The following is a 21,640-nucleotide window of genomic DNA, read 5'->3' on the forward strand; positions in this document are numbered from 1 at the left end:
GCAGTTCTCGCTATAAAACAGTGAAAAACAAGTGACGGAGAGCTAGAAACAAACACGAGTGCCGAATCTTTTGCCTCGCATTTTGCGCACTCAGGCTGAGCTTGGACGTTGTACGCAGCAAGTTCAGAACCGCAAGCTCTCAACGGCATTCACGTGCGTACACTGTTGTGCTTGCTTGCCAGCCGGTAAAGCGGTTTCGTTCTTCAGCCGTCGAATCCTCTCTCTTCTGCAGGCTGCAGGCGTTTTGAAATTGCAAAGTGTTTCTCTTTCTTTTTTAGTGCGCACTCATGTAGACATGCGTATGCATGCATGACGTCAGCGTGTGAGTCGCGATGTGAGTGTGGGGTCTTCCACGTTTTCTGCGCAGTGGGAAGGCGAATATGCTTCGAGATATGCTGATAAATATACAGGGTGAGGAATGTGACTTGAACGAAGATTGAGAAAAGTGGCGCATCGAAGCTGCATGAAACGAACGGCATATTCTTTCGTGTGGCACTCCTCATAATTTTTTTTAATTTCCCGCTTAATCAATTAGTATTCCAAGTTTGTTGGTGCAAAATTTTTCATTTTAACTTTGGTTTTACATGTGCTTCGTTAAGTTGTAGAGGTGGTTAAGAAGCAGTCGATCCAGTTTTGATGTGGCAACGTATATCCTGCGTTGCCCTTTCTTCCGGCATTCAAATGAAGCCCGCGAAATATGACAAAAAAATTGACGGTCGATTTGTGCACTTAGGCCAAATGCGAATTAGGTGCGCTAGCACTTCGGTTTTCACTTCGGTTCCGGTGTTCGGATTCCTTGTTCACGGGTAGAATTGGTTCGGATAGCGATAATGGGTTAATTCCCATTAGTTCGTGCGTGCCGCACGCTCGCACACACACACGCACGCGCACTCCCACATGTAGACCCGTACACACTTCAACGGAATTTGTAGACCACAGCCGCGGCACACGGGAAAAGGCACTATCGATGAAAATGATGATGGCCTAGCTCTGTTAGGCCAGGATATACGTAGCGTAAGCGCGGCGACATCTGGTTCGAAGAGTTAATATATGAAAGGCCCATTCACTACATGCGCCTTGAGCCGTCGTGGCCGAGTGGTAGCGTCGCCGTCTCAAACGCCAAAGTCCCTGGTTTCACTCGCAGCCTCGACACAGGGTTCTGTTTATTCAGTGAGTGTGCGGGGTTTGATCACGTGGTAGGCCACGTGGCCGGTCACGTGGCAGCGGAGCAGCTGCCTGCGGCGCGGCGCCGTGGCTGGTCACGTGGTTCGTCACGTGACCAGTCACGCGGTACGGTTTCCAGAGAATGCGCAGGCCGGCGAGGCGCGCCAGCTGTGTGCCGTGTGACGTCACTGCTCCTCGCGTATGCGCAGCGTACGGTGTCCACGCTCGGCTGTGCGAGTGCAAGGGCCACGGCCGCTTCTTCGGCAACTGTGGGGTCAGGGACGCGCTAACGATCAGCCTGTCTTTTGACGTAACCACCACCGCTGCACGGTCACTGTGTTTTCAGAGCGAGACGTCCGCGTAGGGGACCCTGGGGTTCTCTTCCAGCTTCCGGGCTATGGCTTTGGCCCGCGCGGTGCGCCTCTCGTCGTCCTTTCCCGGCGTCGTGTTCCGGGGAAGGGGTTTGGTCTGAATGGTCGTATTCCAGTCCTCCGGAAGGGCCGCCTTGATGGGTACTGGCTCGATCTGCCATCCTATCTTGCGTAGGACGGCTCGTCCGTGTTCCGTGTGACTGAGTCGGATTCTCTTATTAGAGAGGTGGGCTTCGATGAGCTCCTCCACCGCGTTGTGGGCGCACATGTCTAGCTGTTTTTGCGTGGATGAGTATATGGGCATGCCCAGTGCTTGCTTCGTTGCCTTACGAAGCATCGTGTTTAGGGTGTCCCTATTCGCCTTCGTCAGCTGGAGATACGGGGCGGAGTAGGTAACCCGCGACACGACGAACGCGCGTACCAGGCGCATGGCATCGTCCTCTTTATGGCCTCGGTTTCTGTTAGATACCCTCCGAAGCATACTAAGTATCTGTTCGGTTGTTGTCTTGATCTTTGTGACGGCTGCGTGTGCCTTCCCGTCGCTCTGAAGTAGTAGGCCGAGAATCCTAATCTGCTGTGTTGGCTTGATGACCGTTCCGTCGATGGTGATGATCACGTTCGGCGGCAGCTACTGCTTGGATTTTCCCGGTTGGATCATGAGCTGCTCTGATTTCTGGGGAGCGCAGCTCAGTCCGCACGACTTTGCGTACTCGTGCACGGTCGTTGCAAAGCTTCCTCCGTCCAGGCATCGGACCCGGCTCAGGTCGTCCACACCGTAATATCGTCGGCGTAGAACGCGTGGTCCAAGCCTTCGATTTTCTTGAGTAGATCGGGCAGACGCAGAAGGGCCAGATTGAAGAGCAGGGCCGACAAGATCGATCCCTGAGGGGTGCCCCTATCGCCGAGCTCGACAGGGTCCGACTTCTCCCCTATCCTGATGGTCGCCGTTCGGTTTGACAGAAAATCTTTTATGTAGCCGAATGTCTATCGGCCACACCTGGTCTGGTTCATACTCTGCAACACGCTCGCGTGGGACACGTTGTCAAACGCTTTCTTCAGGTCGAGGGCGAGTATCCCGCGCGGCGCGTGCCTCGTTGCGGGCTTGACGACCAGTTCGTGGAGTTGGATCAATACGTCTTGGGTGCTGAGATGTTGCCTGAAGCCGCACATCGTCTCCGGCATCTGATCCGTTTCTTCGAGGTGCTTCTGCAGCCGGCGAAGGACCATGCGCTCCATCACCTTCCCCACGCAGGACGTGAGTGAGATGGGCCGCATGTTGTCTATCGTGAGGTCCTTGTCGGGCTTTGTAATGAAGCAGACCTCGGCGTCCTTCCATTCCTTCGGCAACCGTGAGCTCTCCAGGCTTCGTTGATGTGCTCTAGGAGGCCGCGGGCCGCTGTACCGCTCATGTTACCGAGAAGTTTGTAAGTTATGGCGTCCCTGCCGGGTGCACTTCTCTTGTTAACGTCATCTATCGCTGTCTACAGTTCCGTCATGGAAAACGGCCGGTCCAGCTCTTCATTGTCGGGTCCTTCGTACCTCTCGGGCACCGGGTACTGACCTTTGGCTGTCTTTAGGTACTTCGCCTTCAGGTCTTCCAGGAGCCTGCGGCCATCTCCCTTGTACGTGTTCAATACTTTGGTGAGGTTGCGATTGGTCGCAGTTTTGCTACTCAGCGGGTCGATCAGATGCTTCAAGAGACACCACGTCTTCCCCGTTGAGAGCTTGCCCTGCAGGCCGTCGCAGGTCTTCAGCCAATTTTCGCTGCATAGTTTGGCCGCATACTCAGCGATGTCTGTTCAAGATTACTATACGCTTGGCCAGCTTTCTGTTATGTCTCTGACGTTTCCACCGCCGCGTTAACGAGTGCCGGGCGCCTACATGTGGGTCAGTCTGGCGTTCACGTACGGTGTTTGCGACGTCGTTGCGATTTCTTGGGTAAATTTTTTGAGGGCCTTCTTCTGGTCTCTCGCCCATTCGGCGTAGGTCTGTTGTGCTTCAGCTTGTCCCGATTCTTCCTCGGATGCCTCTTGTTCTTGGGTAAACTTTCTCATCTTGTCCCAATCCGTGATCCACGCCGTCCCCAGCACAGCTCCATATCGGGAGCCTCGGATCGTGATGCCGATCACGCTGTGGTGAGACCCCAGGTCCACTTCTTCGCTTCTCCAGGAGACGTCTAGAGTGCCCGATAACCACGCCAAGTCTGGCGTGGTGTCCCTCGCGACACTGTTGCCTCTTCTGGTGGTTACGTCCTGCTCGTTCAGAAGGGCCATCTCGTGATCCTCCATTGCTTTGGCCAGTGCTTTTCCTCCCATGGACTGGAATTGATAACCCCACGTTGTGTGAGGGGCATTAAAGTCGCCGCGAATCAGGAGCGGCCTGGTTTCCGCCAACCCTTTCGCCTGGCTCACCATGCGGTCAAATGCGTACTGCCGTTGGGACTGCCGGCATTACGCGCTCATTACAAATAAATTGCCCGCGCTGCCAATTTCTCTCGCATGAATTTCGACCAGCGTGTGCTAGCATCCGCCCTGCGCCGTAACATGTTGAGTTGCCGCCACGTTGCTGCGGACGAGCATCGCCGTTTTGTTCTCCTTGGGGTCCGTGTAAGTGACGTACCCCGGGAGTCTTGGTTTCCCGTTTGTTTCCTGTAGAGCAATTACATCGGGCTTGTTTTCTTGCCCGTCAATGTGTAACCTTAGTTCCGCTTCTTTGTTGCGAATCCCGCGGCAGTTCCATTGGTAAATTATGGTGGTATCCCCCCCCCCCCGGTCTTCTTCTTGTGCTTCTTGGCTTCTGCATCATCCTTTCCAAACGTCTTGAGTCGACTGCGCCTTTTCGCGATCGCGTCTTTGATTTTTTCGGCCCACTCCTTTTTCAAGGACGCGAAGCGGTTCCTCGCCGTTGTTGAGGGTACTTTTGGCCCTAGGCGCTTGTACCTCACTGATGGCGTGTGAGGCTGACTCTCGACAGCTTCGAGGCGGGCGTCCATTTTGCCTAGCCTTTCATTAATTTGGGAAATTGCGGCCAAAATGGTCATCAGCTCTCCTTCTCGTGGGATCTGTGCCATTGCTGTGGTCGCGGTCTGTGCGGTCGCCGCTGCCTCTCCGTTCGCGGGGCTCTCTTCGGCGTCCATCGCCTTTTGATTACTTGATGCACGTTGCGTGGCCCCAGCCTCTCCCTCCGCCCGCCCTATGCGGGGTGAGGGGGGGGGGGTCCCTCTGCGGCGCCCTGCGCAAGCCTGCGGCTGCCGTGCTGTTGTTTTGGGGTCTTTTTTTTTCATTTATCGAGCTGCCGTTACTCGCCAGCGTTTCGATCTTATTCATAAGCGCCCGTATTTGGGCGGTCTGCTCCTGGATCTGAGCGTTTTGGCGCTCTATGATCCTCTTAAGTTCTATCACTTCGCTACTGTCCTTTTGCGGATTCGCTTGTGAGTTAAGGGGTGGGGAGGGGGTGATCGGTGGGAATTCAGTGTCGCTGGTTGGAGCGAATGGAGCCTTGTTGGTCCAGCCCACCTTTTTATCGGCGATCCGTCGGCGTCCAGTTGACTCGCTCCGGGACCTCGAACTCTCCCCAGGTCCCGAACTGGCCCGGAAGCGCGAGCGGCGGTTGCCGCCACCATTGCCGCTCCCGGGTGGTGTCTTCGATCGGGAGCGACTCTGGCGGCCGTTTCCTCCGCATCTGTTGTTGCTGCTCCGGCCTGGCGTGTGTGACCAGCCCCGTTGTTTGGAGTCGCTACGGCGGGGTCCGCCTGCAGGACCTCTCTTGTCTCGGTTCCTTCTCCCGGCGTCTTCTTCCTCCGCTCGGCGCCGTTCCCAGCGCCGCCGGCGGACGACGTAGGGCGTCTTGAAGCGGGCTTTGCAGGCCTTGTCCGCGGTCAGGTGTTTGCCTCTGCACAGGCCACACTTCGGGACACATCCGTGGTCTTCGGCGGGTTTGGAGATTCCGCACCCTCGGCAGATCGTGTTCGAAGGATCCGGGCACACGTCCATTCTGTGGCCCACTTTCCGCACGCATGGCATACGTCGATTTGTTTTCTGTGCATCGTGCACTCCGTGAGCAGGTTACCATCTCACGTAATTGGGTACTTTGTGCCCTTGGAAGGCAATGACGACTGATCGAGTCTTACCGATTCGGTTTGCCTGCAGGGCCGTTGGGTTATGCTTGTGCACAACATTTGCCTGAATCTTCTGGGCCGTATCCTCGAGCGGGATGCCCCTTATGACGTCCTTCACCGTGCCGTGGAGGGCCCCGGGTTCCCGGCGGTCTACATAACTTCATGCATCCAGTCGATGCACTTTCATTAAGGTGCGACTCAAAAAACCGACAGTTCAAATAAAAAACGCGGAGCCCAGGTGAGATGCGTCCGCTCGCTCCGCCGGACGCTGGCGTTCCAACTTCTATCGAAATGCGGCTACCATGGCCGGAATTCGTTCCTGCGCCCTCGGACTCAGAAGCACAACTCTATAGCTACTGAACCACTGCAGTGGTGACACTGTCAGCGGTGAGTGCTTGAGACTAGAGGTCGTTAGTGATGCTTTCATGCAATAGACCGATTTAAACAGCAATTGCGCTACACCACCGCTGCCGCAGTGCACTCTGGGAGTCGTGGTTCTTCGGCCGACGGCCGCGTGGGCGCGCTGCATGGCGTACGCGCGTGAAGCAGTCATCTTAGTTTCGCCACACGGCGTTTACCTGCATGAATGCTGGATTGGTGGGACAAGTGGGGTCAGCTTAGGGGTGTCATGTGTTACGACAGCTGAGCGAAGCAGATGGCCTTGGATTTTTCTTATTCTAGGAATGAAGGTCCCCAAAATAGATCACGGAAGCTGGTAATGACAGGCAGCTGAATAAGATTTATTCCACATCTTTAGCCACTCTGTCCCTGCTAATCAGTGTACATTGGCAAATGCTTGAAAACTAAACATTTTGACAGATCTGCCTGCCTGATTAGGTTTGAAGACTTATAATAAACTGCACATCTCCAACCAAAAACCTTAATTTTAACCCAACGTTTCGAAGCCGACTCGGCTCTTTCATCAGGGGTGACTGAGGGCAGTAGCTAGCGTCTTTAAGTATGGAGGGGAGGTGGGGGTCAAAGAAGCGAAAGCTATGATGCGAAAGGCATGGGGGAGGAAGGGGGGTTAAGGCTGTTAGTCACGTTGTCGCACTGCAGGGAGGCGGTCAATGGCGATTTTTCAACTTCTACTGAACGAAAAAAAAAGTCGCCATTGACCGCCTCCCCGCAGTGCGACAACATGACTAACAGCCTTAACCCCCTCCCTCTCCCTTCCTCCCCTCCTCCATGCCCTTCGCATCACAGCGTTCGTTCCTTTGACCCCCTGCTCCCTTCTATACTTAAAGACGCTAACTACTGACCTCAGTCGCAGCTAGTTGCAGCTATTCAGCCTCGTTGACTGCCGCAGCTAGTCAGTCTCATTGGCGGCGACTGTTTGCTCGGCGGGGACTTCAACGCGGCTCACCCGCGGTGGGGATCCTGCAAGGCGGATCGTCGCGGCGGGGACCTAACTGAGGTCATTCGCGGTACTGGGCTGCATGTTCTGAACACTGGGGTCCCCACGTTTGTCCGTCGGGGGGGGGGGGGGGGGGCGTCCGCACATGCATTGACTTATCCATTGGGACGCCGCGATGTGTTTATGGACGGCACCCCTCGGCGGGCACCCAGGGTTTGGACCACTACCCTATCACTCTGGCTCCTAAACAGCTCAAGAGAGTGGATGGCCGGAGGGGCAGAGTTGTCCACTGGGACAAGTTCCGGGACCTACTCCGCAGCTTCTCCCTGCAGGACGACATCCTGGCCCACGTTGCAAGGTGTGCTGAGGCTGCCACGATCTGCTGCGAGGTCCCCCCTAATCAGCCCATCCCTTACCTCCACCTCCTCCAGCTGAGGGCACAACGGCGCCAGGCAGAGCGGAGGGCTCTCCGCACAGATCGGCCCGAGCACTAGACCGTGCACAACCGGCTCGACGCGAAGTGTCGCCGGTCTCAGAATCGATGCCGCAGAGAGTCGTGGGAAGGCATCTGTGCTTCTCTGGTGGCCGCCAGGGGGAGTGCCAGGGCGTGGCGCCTGTTCCGGTCGCTACTGGAGCCTCCCATCCAGCGGGCGCCCTACCTGTCCATCGTAGTGGCAGGGGGACTCACCTACCAGCAGCTGGCTGATAAGCTGGCAGAGGCCCTCCTCCCCCGGGAGCCTCCTCCTGCAGGGCTCTACCCCAGGCGCAACTACATCCAGCCAGCCGGCAGACATGCTGCGGACATCACGGCCGTCTGCTCCACGGCCCTCACGAGGGGGGAACTCTCCTCTGCCCTGCTACACTCCAAGCGCCGCAGTGCCCCTGGACCAGACGGCGTCACTTATCAGATGCTGCGGAACTTGGACGACGCCATGCAGACAAGCCTGCTCTAGACGTACGACAAAGTCTGGTCCACAGGCTGCCTGCCTGAAGCCTGGCGCACAGCCCTGGTGGTTCCGGTCCTCAAGGCGGGCAAGCCACCTGCTGACCTGCTGTCGTACAGGCCGGTTTCTCTAACCTCAGCCCCAGGGAAGCTCATGGAGTCTATGGCCTTGGGGAGGCTGGAGTGGATCGCTGAGGCCACAGACTTCCTGCCCGATCAGCAGTCTGAGTTCCGGAGGCACCGTTGTACTGCTGATGCCATAGCAGATATCGTGTCCAGCCTCGAGGAGGCACGTCACTTCCACCAAGTCATCTGCCTCACACTCTTGGATATGAAGGGGGCATTTGACAGTGTCTCTCATGAGGCAATTCTCGAGGCTGTGGACGGCCTTGATGTCACCGGCAACCTCCGGGGGTACATACGGGGCTTCCTGAAGGACCGCACGAGCTGTGTTCGGACTGGAGGCGCTACCAGTGCCCCCAGGCCCTCACTGGAGGGGTTCCACAGGGCAGCGTGCTGAGTCCCATGCTGTTCAACTTGGTAAGTTGGTGATAGCCCAGCTGCCCAGCTGCCTTCCAGATGGCCTGAAACTTCCCGTCCGCATTGCCATCCACGCGGACGACGTTACCTTTGGTGCCGCGGACCACGGCGCCAGAGGGTTCAAGTCATCAGGAACGAACAGCGGGCCATCACCAGGGTCAGCTCCTACCTGTAACGGGTTGGCCTGCAGCTCTCCCCCACCAAGTCTGAGGCCATGCTGTTCAACATCCGGCCAGGAGCACGCCCGAGGAAGACCTGCCTCAGCATCGCAGGACGGGAGCTCCCATGGCGGCATTCCTGCCGCTACCTGGGCCTCCTCATTGACCGCCACCTCACCTTGCGGTCAGCTGTCAAGGTATTCTGCAGACAGGCAACCAGGGTCCGTGGCGCCAACCGGAGTCTCCTGGCCGGACAGAACGGCATCACACCACAAATGGGACTCTGGTTCTTCCAGGTCATGGCAGGGGCTCAGTTCCTGTATGCCCTCCCGCTGGTCCAGATGACCATACACCAGCAGCTGGCTATGGAGCGCTCCCTGAGGGCTGCAGTCCGTCTCTGCCTGGGACTTCCCCGTGGCCCCCAGGTCCCGGCCACACTTGCAGAGGCCGGAGTGTAGCCCATGGTGCTGCAGGCCCAGCGGACTGCACTCCGCCATGTTGAGCGTCTGCACCTCGCCCCGGACGGACGTTCGCTCCTGGAGCGCCTCCTCGGCCATCCTCATTCACGAATGGGGAAGGTTGCCCAGGAGCTCGAGCAGCTGGTGGGTGGGCAGCCAGAGCGCCTTCCTCCCCCTCCACGACCGGACCTGGGCCATCTGTTCAGGGTGCTCATGCCACTATGTGGAGCAAAGCCGAAGCGCCTCACCCCTGCGGTTGGCCTTCGGCAGGAGGCAGCAGCGACCCTGGAGGAGGACTTGGCCGGCTAAACGCAGCTCGGTCCTCATGGGTCGGTCCTCATGGGTGCCTGCCCGTCTGCCGCAGCTGCCTGCACTGCGCCTTCATTGGGAGAGAGCCGGCAGGCCAGGCTCTCGTTCGTGCCCAGCTCGACCACAGCAGAGCTGGCGGCCCTCCACCTGGCTGCTGACATCATCGAGTCCCACCCCGCATTGCAGTCTGCGGCCATTCTGAGCGACTCTAGGGTGGCCCTCCAGCTTCTGCAAGAGCCACGGGGCCGGCTGCCCGTTGTACGAAAGTTGGCCGCCAGACTCAACAGCATCTGTTCCCGTGGCTGCTCTATCTCCCTGGCCTGGATCCCCAGCCACGTCGGAGTCCCAGGCAATGAGGCAGCAGATGCCCCAGCCAAGGCTGCCCACGGAAGCCGTACCCCCTGCTCTACTGCTGTGGTGCCCCTGGATGTTCCCAGAACCATTACGGAGCGGCAGCTGCTAATGGAGCACCCCGACCTCAGGGTTGCCCAAGGGACACCCCCTCAAGGCCTGCCATATAAGGGGATCACTAGACGGCAGAGGTCCCTCCTCCTCCGGCTCCGCATCGGATGTTCTTGGACCGGGGCTAGGCTCCATCGCAAGGGCTTGGCCCTCACTGCAGACTGCTCCCGCTGCGGCCATGCGGAGGGGACCACATATCACCTCCTCCTCGATTGCCCCGCCGTTGTCATCCACCAGGCAAAGCTGGCTGCCTGCTACAGGGACCTGAGCCTACCATCCGACTCAGCCAGTGTCCTCCTCTTCACCACCGGCCTCAACGCTTCCAAGGCGCTCCGGTCTCTCCTCGCCTTCCTGGAGGACACGGGCCTGGACGACTATTGCTAGCCTAAGGCAGCTGACTGCTACGACTGCGTCTCCGGCATCTTTATACCCCCTTTTCCTCTTCCCTCTGAATCCCTACCTATACTTCTCCCTATCTGCACGCCGGCAGTGGTGGTGGTGCGATAACATCAGCCACAGGCCCGTGCACTTTCCTTTCCTCTTCCCTTTCATTCACTTACTACTACTACACAGAAGGAAAAGGCTCCATAATATCCATGGACCCACCAGGGACAAACTACCATCCTCTGTGCCGAAAGTGAACACGCGGGTCACAGAGAACAATGCTAAATATGCTGGCGTATTGAGGAAGAAAATAACGGAGAGTCAAAGTTATTGCATGCAAAAAAAATTGCTGCAGCGCGCGCCGAGACAGTTCGGCGGTCTGCGCTAGTTTGCGTTCGCGGCTGCGGATTAGCGCGGCGAAGAGGGTGAAGGCCTTGTCATCAGTGTGGCGACGCATGCTCAGATGCAGGTTGCCTCAAACCAGGCGTTATCGGGAGGAGTTGCGCATGCAGCCAAAAGCGGCCCTTTCGAGCGCTCTAGACAGCTTTGCTGACGACTGTACAATTGGTTTTTGGGGAAACGGAATGGCGCAGTATTTGTCTCTTATATCGTTGGACGCCTGAACCGCGCCTTAGATGAAGGGATAAAGGAGGGAGTGAAAGAAGAAACGAAGAAAGAAGCGCCGTAGTGTAGGGCTCCGGAATGATTTCGACCACCTGGGGATCTTTAACGTGCAGTGACATCGCACAGCACACGGGCGCCTTAGCGTTTTGCCTCCATAAAAACGCAGCCACTGCGGTCGGGTTCGAACCCGGGAACTCCGGATCAGTAGCCGAGCGCCCTAACCACTGAGCCACTGCGGCGGGTACAAGCAAATAATGTTGATAGTGTTCGGGCCCAAACTACTATCCTCTCCTTGATGACCGAGCGCATGCGCTGCAGCACGCGTCGCCCTTGTGCATCATGGCTCTTCCGTACAGTCTCACCGACTACACAGGTACACACTGCAGCAGCCGGCCACAGTTGCGTCTTTGCCTGCTGCCAAGTTCAACCAGCGAGACAATACCACCGGTACTCGTATCGAAAGAAATACGCCGTGCGGTTACTGACACGCAGCGTCTCAACGGAATGCCAAGATCTACGCTGTGGAAGGCGTCCACAAAAAAAAGGTCGGCTGCAGTACACGCACCTCAAGATAAGATTTCATTTCAACACGCTTCCTGGAGATACGACGCCTGATTTATTAAGCCCTGCTATAGCATTGTTTTGTCTGTGCGCGATCGTGGCGAAGTCCTGCCTCCATTCAGTTTCTGGGATCTTTTAAGCTGAGATTTCAAGCCTGAGCGCGGCTAGTTTTCCTTATCACGGAACAGCCGGCGTCTGTCTCAGGGAAATCCCGGATATAGCGCATTCAACTCTGTAATCTACGGCATAAGGGAGGTTATAACATGTATACATGGGTTTTCCGCGGTCTAAACATGTGGCAGAAATGTTCGTCAAAACGGGTCCTTTGCATATGCGCAAAAACACGGAGCCGCGCAGAAGGTAATATAGTTGCAGTGCGCTTCCGCCGCAATTTCGAGTAAAGCAGCGTAGTTTGTGAAGCTCTCCCTTCATGCATTAGGATTTAGAAAGTGCATACTGGGAACTAAAGTACTGTTCGTTTAGCTAAATACATGAGTTCATTAATGCAAGCTGCTGATATGCTGTCGTTGAAGGAGATACGTTTACCGAAAAATGATATCGGCTTACGAGCTATCTAAAAAGAAAGCCAGCTGCAAATGCCAGCCCTTTGTATACGTATATACAAGCCAGATTACTGTGCTGGATGGTTTTTCGTTTCCTCACTTTTTCCAGTCCAGATATTTCGCGCTGAAATTACATCACATTTATTGGCGAGCGAGAGTGGCCCTGTGGTGTATTCTTTTGTCTTCTCTACTTATTTTTGCATAGTGAAACAAGCGTACACCAGCTTGGGTGTAGGTACCCATGCTTCTGCATCTTTCCTATCTCCTCAGTGCTGACAACCCTGTACCCCTACAGCGTGGCTACACACTTAGCCATGGTAGCCGCCGAGGCGGCTCAGTGGTTATGGCGCTCGGCTGCTGACCCGAACAACGCGGGTTCGATCCCGGCCGCGGAGGCTGCATTTCGATGAAGGCGAAATGCTATAATTCTGCCCGTGTGCTGTGCGATGTCAGTGCACGTCGAAAAACCCCAGGTGGTCGAAATTATTTGGAACCATCCGCTACGGCCTGCCTCGCAGCATGAGTCGCTTTAGGACGTTAAAGCCCAAACCAAATCAAACTTGACGGTAATAAACACGCTGGTCCAAGAAGGTCACATCTGCCACTCCCCCCAGAAGAAAAGAGTGCGGCCTGATCATTCGCCTTCTACGCCTCACTGCACGCCGGACACGTAATAGAAGGACCAGACAGTTTGCTTATCATCAGAAGGACATTCAGCGAGCATTCGTGTCTGCAGCATTCCCATACGCTCTAAAAAAAGTCGATTCCTTGAGCTTGCGCTGTTTCGGCTCTGATTACAGGTCTGCAGAAGTAGCTTTGCCATGCTTAATTGCCTTGCATGATTCCATCGCCACGAGATATCTATTTTTTTTGCACTCCCTTTTTTACTCACAATCTTGTTGCGTTCCGACGCAAGGAATTTCAGTCGCCTAATAGCATACGTGGTAGTGGGCGTGTCAGGAGACTGAATTGAGGGTGGATGCTTTCAGCGCGCATGTGTGGAGCGCAGTGTTACCGAACGCAATGCCGTTCAGCAGATAGCTTCAACACAGCTGAGTCATCCAAAGTTAGGGACGCTGTCAAGGTCTATTTCGTTAGATGGGCGGCACAAGACAATCTCTGTGCGTAATTACACAAGGGAGCATGTGCGTTTCTGTGAGAAAGTAGTTGATTGTGCGGTGGCACCGGTACAGCAACCGACTGTGGCCTCGCTTCCATTTGCACTATACTGTGTCGCAGCAAACGATGACGGCCGATTACCTGAAAAAGCTGCGTTCGTCCCTTTCAGAACTGACAGCGACGGAGTTAACCTGTCTGGACGATGTTGCTGCACCCTGGAGCAGCTGGCTCCCCTGCCTACGAGGTCTTCCTCTGCACCAAGTCCACGCCGCTGTTGCCGACGCCGCGGAAGCGACCTATCCAGAAGAGTGTCGCCTGTGGTTCATAGCGGGCCTCCACTGCTGGATGATGTCACGACGGCACCTGCAACCATGGATACTCTATCGCATTAGCGACGCGCCAGAGTTGCATAGGTGTGTGTCGCTCCTGAAGGAACTGGAATCGGCTTTACAGCTTCACGACCCCCGCGCAGTGCTCACTTGGAACGCAGTCGAAGGTGCGGTGCACTGCTGCCTTCTCACCCAGTATCCGGTATCTGTTGAGCACAGTGTGGTGTACATGGTCCTCTGGCTTTGCCGGCCATTGATGGCTGTCCACGCTTCAGAATTCGCCATTCAGTACAGCATGCTGTCCTATCTGCGTGCGGTGCTGCAGAACAGCCCTCTACAGCTACAGGAGCGGCTTTCTGACAACCTGAACTCGGATATAATTCCTGGTATGCGTCGCTCGGGTAAATCGCCACCGATACAGCCGGGGGGAATTTTTCTGCCGGCGCTACAGGAAGGTCCAGTGGCGCTTCAGGACGTATATCGAGATAGCCGTAGCTACACACTTCGTACCAGTGGTCATTGTTGGGCCGAATCGTCATCGGCGCAGGAACCGCAGGTCGCTCCCAGTGCGGCGCTCTATGGCGACCCCGTAGAGATTCAGGACGTACCTGGAAATGACTGCACCTCGGCTGTCCTCGCCGAACGGCGTCTTCCCGTCGAATCGCCAATGCAACAAGAAACGAATGTCGCTGGCAGAAACCTAGTAAAGCTTGAGTACAGTTCTGGACACGAACACGACCCAGCGCGTTCAGTCGCTGGGCATAGTCTAGCTGCATCGTCATCTATTCAAGAATGCGAGGTTGCTGTGTCTACCGTGCTTTACGTGAACCCCGGAGAGCTTCAGATCGCGCATCGAGATAACTCCAGCCCAGCTCTCCTTACACAAGCGGTTCATCTGACCGAATCTCAAAAAGAGCAAGAACTGCTGCTCTATCTCCGTGCGTCCGTGTTGGACGATGACGAAGAGCTTCAAGACGTGCCGCGCGATGACTTCAAGCCGGCTTCCGGTGCAGCTGTGCCTCTTCTGGGGGAATCGTTATTACAGCAAGGGCCAGACGTCGGTGTGCGGGTGCCGCTACATGATCCCGTTGAGCTTCAGGGCGTGTCCAGGCACATCGACTTGAACTCTTCTGCCGCTGCGCTCGGCTTAGCCAATTCGTCTTCACAACGCGGGCCGGAGGTCAATGTGCGGGTGCCACTCCCCAGAAACCCAGTGGAGGTTCAGGACGTGCCCGGCAACACATCGGACTCGTCTCACAGTGTCGTTGTGCTTCGTCTAGATAACTCTTCGAAACAGGAACCGGACATCCCTACGCAAAAGCCAGACATCGCTACGCAAGAGCCAGACATCGCTACGCAAGAGCCAGACATAGATACGCAAGGGCCAGACATAGATACGCAAGGGCCCGAAATCGCTACGCAAGAGCCAGACATTGCTACGCATGAGCCAGACATTGCTACGCATGAGCCAGACATTGCTACGCATGAGCCAGACATTGCTATGCATGAGCCAGACATTGCTATGCATGGGGCAGACATCGCTGCGCATGGGTCAGACATCGCTGCGCATGAGGCAGACATCGCTGCGCATGAGGCAGACATCGCTGCGCATGAGGCAGAAATCGCTGCGCATGAGGCAGACATCGCTGCGCATGAGGCAGACATCGCTGCGCATGAGGCAGACATCGCTACGCATGAGGCAGACATCGCTACGCATGAGGCAGACATCGCTACGCAAGAGCCACCAAGCCATGATTCCACGGAGGCTAAGGATGCGCCTGCACACAACCTCGATTTGGATTTCATTCCCTGTGAGCGCCGTGTGACGGAACCATCGTCGCAAAAAAATCCAGAAACACGTTTCGTAGGTCGGCTGCTTACGGAGAGGGGAAACTGAGGAGAAAGCATTGCGCGTTCCCTGGATAAACGAGGCAAGTATACTCCCAGGGGCGTCGACCTTATTTAGTCGTTAATGTCGCCGTTATCTGATCTGAAAGTTAATGTGATTGTGCGCTCCTTGTTTAAACCATTTATTCAAAGCACGTTAAAGCACGTTCCAGTGCACGTTAAAGAACCCCAGGTGGTCGAAATTTCCGGAGCCATTCACTACGGCGTCTCTCATAGCCTGAGTTGCTTTGGGACGTTAAACCCCTATAAACCAAAACTAAACCAAAGTGGAATGGCGCAGTTTATGGCGTTAAGGCGCTGCAGCATTCGGGCCGAGGAGTTGGCTCGAGCTTAGCGTTGAGAGGAGAACGAGGGGGTGTAGCCTTCGCCTCTCCCTGCCGCGTAGAACGCCGCAGCAACCTTGTTTAAAATTTTGTTTCCTTCTTTTCATAAAGTCTCGGTCGGTGAGAACGATAAGTTGAGCGTAGATGTTGGTCCCATGGCCACAGCCCGTAAAAGCCTACGACTGCATTTTTTGTTTTCTTTTTTCGTGACGAGGCTGTTAACGCAATTTTGTGATGTGATTGCCGTCGGAACATTATTGAAGTAGCTAAATGCATTAAACCAGACTAGGACCCGTCGCAGTAACGCAGAGGCTTCTGCGTTCGGCTTCTGATCCCGGCCACGGCATCCATATTTCAATGGTGGCGAAATACAAAGGTGCCCGTATGCTGTGACAACAGCGCACTTTAAAGAGCCACAGGTGGTTTAAAATATTCCCGAACCCACGATTATGGCGTCCCTAATAGCCCATATATCGCTTAGTACGTTAAAGGCCAAGGTTTACATTTTTTTTTATTTACAAAGCCAGCCTAGGTTAGCCGGTCATGATGTGCGTAAGTGCTCTGGTGCCTAAATGTCCATTATTATTTTTTTCTCTTTTTGCATGTCCAGACAAAACATGCCTTTCCACGAGCTGGTCCACTCGGATGATGAACCTTTTGAGTGCCGCTTTTGTGAGAAGGCATTCGCCCAACGAGGACACGTGGCAGCGCACATGAAGTAACACACCCGCTGAACCCAGCGGAGAGGAAGTCCAGCGCCGCCTGTGCGGACGCCGGTTCAGCCCTCGTGATGAACTGACTCTTCATCGCAAGAACTGACTCTTTATCAATGGTGTTGACATCCCTGAAATCAGGTGCGTCGGTGCCGTGTGCAGCGATTTTACATCAAATGCCGCTTCGACGAAAGAGCATCTTCTCTCCCACATGAAGATGACACGCTTCCCGTGCGCCGCAAGATGGTATACAGGCCAGGAAACCCGCAGCGGATGCAATCAATGCCAGCTAGATTCGTCTACCAGTGATGACAACGGCTTCATATGCATCCCAACAGCGTCGTATAACTCTGAAAAAAAATGTAAGAAATTATGCATCTTGACAAGGCACTTCCTTCTATCGGACGTATACATCAAAGAAAACACAAAGCCCGCTGATATTGCGGCAACTTAAAAGAAGACTGTTACTATCAAAGAATAGCTGTAGGCTAGCATAAGATACGTGACCCGGATAATGGAAGTAGAAAAAACGGCGTCTCTAGAGCTCCGAAGATTACGCTTGTGCACACTGGTTTCTCGTGTCTTCCCTTCCTATCGGCGTGGCTATTTTCGGCTCTCAGCGACAGCGCACCGGAGCTGACCGATGAACAGCCACAGCGGGGAGTATACACCTGTCGCGTGAAGACGCATCTTTCTGCACTTACGGGCGTCGTTGGAACGGTTGGTGCAGGGCTGGAAAATATCACTTGCTTAGCCTGCGAATAGAAGAAATACTTGGCGGTCAGCGAATGTGTCAGTGAACAAATATCATGCCAACTTAACGTTTGTTGCTTTTAGAACTTTTAAAGGTTTTATAACTTTTAATATGTATACTTGTGACAACTGTTTAAAAGTTCATGTCCGTCCAGAGGTCTTCGTGTTCATGCTAAATAGTCGCGTCTTATTAATGCGAAGGCATTACTAGGCTATGCCGGCACCGGAAGTGTCCGCAAAATGTGTTGCGATCAGTCACGATCTGAAGAGGGGTGTGGGGAAGCATATAAAGTCAATTATTAAACAATATCCCGTCAGAGTCATTAGTCAGCAGTCATTAATATTAGTCACTAATTAATGACCATGCCTAAGAAAGAACCAATTCCGAGATAACACGTCTCGGCGCGTGCTGCTGCTATTTTCTTTTTTGCATGCAGTAACTTTGAAGCGCCGTTATTTTCTTCCCGAATATGTCACGACACTAACAAAAAAGGGTGTGATCATAGTCTTTTTAGTGGGGTAAGTCACTTGTCACTCTGCTGACACCTTTTTTTGTGCAAGATTACGCTGTTTCTAGGAGTCTAAGTATTTATGCTCTTGCACATTGTGTAATGTTCCGCTTCTAATAGTCTAAATTTGCACTGCAACAAGAACAGTAAGTTTAAGCCAGGTAGGTATAACATTGCGCCTTTCTAAGAGGGGCAATTGTTAGTCTGAAGACAGCATAAACATACCCTAGCATGAACGGTGTAAGTTTGCACCTTTAGCAAGTAAATTTATGCCACATCTAGAAGTTCAAAGTTACTTTGTCAAAGGCTAAGGTTGCATTGACATAAACAGAGCAACGTTTGCACCCCTGTGGTGCAAGTGTATGCCCTCACATGGTGGATAATGTTACCCTTCTAGGTTTACAAGGTAATGCCTTATTGCAAAGGGTATCTATGCACTATCTGGCGATATATATACACTGTCCCCACAAGAGTACTATTACCCTTCTGTAGTGTAAACCTGCCCTCTGAATGCAGGAATAAGCTGACCCTTATGGTGTAAGCCGCAGTCTTTCTGTAAGTGCAGGCAGTGTCGAAATGTTGAGACAAATCTTTTATGTGAGATGGGCTGTGTCATCTTGTGTTCAGATACAGGTACTACTGCAGAATGCACACAAAGGATTCATCAAACAATTGGAGAAAAAAATATACCGTCATATTTATTCTGCCACAACCATATCACAGCAATGGCCCTGGCAGTCGTCTCCATACAGGTGGGGGCAGTATGTACCATGTATTTGATCTGCGCAGAGAAGAAAACATGTAAGAAATTTTTTAACTACATAGCTTAGTCGACTTAGCCATGGACTTCTTTAGTTCATGTCTAAAAATGTAAACTGCACGAAAGGCAGGTATAAAGGGAGCCAAATGTGCAGGCTTCTAACTGCTTATTAAAGAGAACCAAAATCAGAAAATATATGCAGATGAAACAAAACATGTCCCAAATGACTACTTAATTGCTCGCATATGCTCACATAATCGCAAGCACACTGGCTTCTCAGGAAAAAATTCACACTGTGGCCAACAAAAAAATTTACCAAGAAAACCGAAAAATCCAGAATAATATTCCCATCTTTAGGGTCAAACTGTAGTCATCCCAGATGCCAGACTACTGGGATGATCGTGTCAAGGAAAACACGTGTGTGAAATGGAAACTAGTAAAAGGTGAGAAAATAAACCGCAATTTAACAAATCCTTCCCTCCATTCTCATGTGTTTAGTTATTTATATTTAGATTTGCTTTCATTGTTTAATCATCTCTTATTCCCTCACCTGCACTTCTGCTCTTGTTTGCTTTTTTCCTTTCCATCATCTACAAATTTGCATTTCTTCTTTGAGAATTTGCCTTCCCAATGGTCTGGTTTCTAGCGTGACTAAGGTTTGATGCAGCCCCTGGTAACAATGTGGCTCTGGTCTCTGATGCCACTCTGTTTTGTAGCTCATTGTGGGAATTAAAAGCGAAGTGTAGGTGATTATTTACGTGTCAGTGAGTGATATCGCCAGCTGTAATTTTTAGTATGTTCTGCTTTCCCCTGCATACATTACCTATCAATTCATTTCCTATTAGTGAACAGCTGGAAGCTTGTGCCTGTGATGGCATTTCTGGGTGCATCCCATTATCGCTGCCTTTTGATAAAAAATTCCTTGAGAACGGCTTGGAAATGACAAAATGGCTATGTGCTATAAATGTGATGTGCTATAAGGAAGGGGGTACACTCCTTTATTAAGCCAATCTAAGACTTTTAGGGTGCACCTCCTAACATCACCTGATGTTGAAATAAAGGCATATGGATTTGTATTTTAGGGCACCGCTCCTGGAAAACAAGGAAAAACTTCGGGCTAAAAGTGAAATAATAGCCAGGGCAACTTTTACACATCTGAACAGTTGTGTCCACTCATGTAGTAATGAGCTGACGTCATGTACACAAAATTATGGACCTCCTTCACCCCGCGACGTCACGAAGATGCGGTGGCGCTGATGTTAGCAGCGACTTTCACATGGTAGGCAAAACAGGTTCCGCTTGCCCGTGCCTACCGCAGCTGCCGCAGCTACCGGCGGCTGCTTCAAGCCTGTGCACTGCAGAAGCAGCATGTATTGACCAGCTGCGTCACTGCTGGATCCGCGTAGTAGCATAAAAATATTAAATTAGCCTTGATAGGTTTCTCGCGCATAAAATGCCGCATTCGGAAACTGGCTAACAGGCATTGGGCCACGGTAGTAAAGCGCGAAGTCTGAGAGTCGATAGGCACTGCCACTCAATGCACTTAATAGCATGCAAGTTACTGCGTTCATTCACCTGAACTTCAGGATAGTAGGCTGATAATTGCTCAAGGAAAAAAAAGACATATGCAGCTGCACACGTACTTATCACCTTGAGCCGGAGTGCACGGGGCGCCGACAGGTTCACTCGCCCCCAAGGAATGCGTTTTTTTTTTGCTAATAGCACAGCATGTTTTAATGGCGCGTTTTATGACATTTAATATTTACTTGAAACTGTTTCTTGATATGACGACGTAATTATTTCATTCGAGTAGAAAGAAGTCTGGTAAGTTGTGTCAATCATGCGCGGTACCTTAAGTGTGCTAAACGCCATATGCTTTTTCATTGCATCATGCATGTGTCATGTTTCATGAGGTAGTACATGATCGCGAAGCTTGTTTGGAAAGAAGCAGCCGCAGGCGTACTACTAACAGACACGTGGCGAGATTGAGAGGGGACGCGGCAATGAAAAGTGTTTTCGTTATTCATGCATGCGATATGTAACTAAACCTGGTGCAAATATGAAATTCCTACGCTAGTTTCAGTAATTCCTTTTATTTATAGCTATACCTGGTACATTTCTGGGTAATTATAACTAACACCGTCGTCAAGTCCCCCCAAGGCCTCAAATAATTGAGTAGATAGTGCGGTTTTTTTATGCCAGCATGTACATAAAGCCCTGTTCTGTACGACGACGCGATTAGTTCTTTTTCTATATGATCAGTACTTATGCATGCATAGTTACATGAAAATGTTTCTTACAAGAAATAACTAACACAGTACTGCACGTGTAGGGAAAAAATCTAAAAAAATTGTTACGCTCCTCAACGTCTCAGGAATAGTTTGCGACAAATGGAATCATTTGATTTTCATGCGAATTACGAAGGTGAGTGATCCAGTCGCAGAAAATGTGAGAGGTCACAAAACGAACCTTAAAGTTTATTCCCTCGTTTATGGCATCTTCGCTTTCGCTTTGGTCAAAGAAATGCGGCACTGAAGTCAAAGAAATTACCTCACAATTTTTGACGACCACACTTCTAAAAAGCGTAATTTATAAATTTGTACTCAATATTTTGCTATATTTTTTCGTCACGAAACTAGACTTCTGGGCTAGGAAAGAAAACAATTCTAAATATCAAAAATTTTCACCAAATCGACCAGCTTAACAAGAGGACAAGTCGGCCTGGCTGGTGCGTGGTCATGCGGCTAAAAACAGCGCTAAGCGAGACAGGAGATCAGGGACACGACGCTGTCCCCACTTTTCGCACAGCGCGACACGTACGTATGTCAGCAGACGATGAGCGCATGTCTGCTCCGACGAAACAAGGCCAGCACTTCCCCTCACTATTGTCCCGAAGTTAAATCATTCCGGCTAGTGCAGAGCGTCAAAACTTATTTTATTCAATGCCTAGCGCATAAATAAACGGCAGGAACGCTTTCTACATGTTTACTGCTAACCATATATACAATACGGTTGCAAACTGTTTCTCTTTATAGGCCGCACGTGGCCAACGAGAGCTCGTGTACTTCAACAAATTACTAAGTTGGAAGCATCGACCATTGCTATGATTCGCAGAAACTGGAAACGCGCCTACAAGCCTTGAAAACCCGCGCTCAACACCTATCCGCGACGCCACTCCCCGACATTTTGCCTACCACGAGCTCGCTAGCGACTGC

This window comes from Amblyomma americanum, chromosome 1 (genome assembly GCF_052857255.1).
Source record: "Amblyomma americanum isolate KBUSLIRL-KWMA chromosome 1, ASM5285725v1, whole genome shotgun sequence".
Lineage (NCBI taxonomy): Eukaryota > Metazoa > Arthropoda > Arachnida > Ixodida > Ixodidae > Amblyomma > Amblyomma americanum.